Source organism: Brassica napus, chromosome C7, assembly GCF_020379485.1.
Source record: "Brassica napus cultivar Da-Ae chromosome C7, Da-Ae, whole genome shotgun sequence".
NCBI classification, from domain to species: domain Eukaryota; kingdom Viridiplantae; phylum Streptophyta; class Magnoliopsida; order Brassicales; family Brassicaceae; genus Brassica; species Brassica napus.
Window position 1 is genome coordinate 24,342,137 of NC_063450.1, and position 1,807 is coordinate 24,343,943.

Genomic DNA, 1,807 nt, shown 5'->3' on the forward strand with positions numbered 1-1,807 from the left:
TGGGAGAGGGAGAGGGAGAGAGAGAGGGAGGCGCATAAGTAGTGTTTGTGTGTTGATGATTTTCTACTTGGAAACTCTTTTATAAGCAATAATCTCATATGCTAAAGCCGTATTATTGCTCACTTCATTTTACAGCCAAACTAAGTTTTAAAAACTGAAAACATAAAACGCTAAAATTTTCTTTGGTTGACATCACCATAATATAAATTTAGCTTACTCCCTGGATTCAACCATACCAAAAAAACGACATAAGTTTGAGTTTACATGCTTTCAACCAATAAACTGGAACTCTTTATCATAAATAACAGTCATCGTGTTATTAAGTCCAAACCACCACAAACCAATATTTGCACAAATGAAACTTTCCAACCTTAGCTGCTACTATAAACTAGGGGTGTGCAAAAAAACCGAACCGAACCAAGTCAAACCGAACCAGCCGAACCGAAACCGATTCAAACCGAACCAAAGTCTATTTCAAACCATTTGGTTGAAGATTTTCTCAATCGAATGGTTCGGTTTAAAATCGAACCGAACCGAGAAACCGATGTGTTTTTGTAATTATTTAAATTAAAAATATTAGTAATACTAATATACTAAAATTCTAATACCAAACCACATATTTTCCATTTTTCATTCATTAACATATATCTTCTAACCTAATATATAATCATCAAAATATTTGATTTAAAAAAAAAAGTATGTATTTTTATATTCTTATATATGTAAACGTGGATGTTAAATCTAAACCTAAAACCTAAAGCAAATTTTATTAAAAACAAAAGTTCTTCTCCACAGCGTCACATGGAAAATGATTCCCACAGCGTCACATGGAAAATGATTCATTGCATGTTTTTTTTAATAATGATATAAGAGACATTACTAGTAATTTTTTTTTTAGTTAACTTTCATTTGTTTTAATTCTTATATATATTTTGTGATTTTTTAAAAGTTTTTGTTTTAGTTTTATATTGAATGTAGTTCACATAGTTTATGTTTACATAATTTAGGTTTTAAAACATAATTTGTCTTAAAAAAATTGTACTAAGAAAAACCTAATTAAAGTGATCCAAAAAAAACAAACCGAACCAAATACAAACCGAGACGAATATAAACCAAACCGAACATAAACCAAACCGAACCGAACCAAACTAACTATGGTTTATTTCACTTGGAAAAATACTATAACCCCGACTAACCGAACCGAACCGAACCCGAACCGAGAAAATAACCGAAGTGCCCACCAGTATAAACCACCATGCAAAGTCCATTATTTTAAACCACGCGTTAGTGGTCCAGTGGCGATCCTCGACCTGGGAAGTCATGGGTTCGAGTCCCGCTGGCGGATGTTGCTCTTGAGGGCCTTCGGGCCCAATACAGACACTTCCAACTACGCTGGCCACTGGTGGGATTTAAATGGGGTGATCACCAGCCCTCCTGGAGACCTCGGCGGGCTCCCCGGCTTAGCTCCGGTGGACGGTCTTTGGTTGATTGTCGGAGCCTTACGAGGTCTTCGGATACCAGGGTTATCAAAAAAAAAAAGTCCATTATTTTAAGATATGTTTCGCACGGTTATTTTCCCGACCTCCCACAAAAAAGTCCTCTAATCCGAATACAAAAAAAAAACAATTCACTTTGAGAAGTCTATTGAAACAAAGTTATTTCACGAGATTAAAATACTTTCTCAAAACCTTTTCAAATATGTTTCTCCTCCACTATTTTCCTTAGTATGTACATGTAATTGATCATCGTTCCAAATTCCCCTATATATTAATTGAGAAACATTACAACTTTTTTGTAACCACGTGTC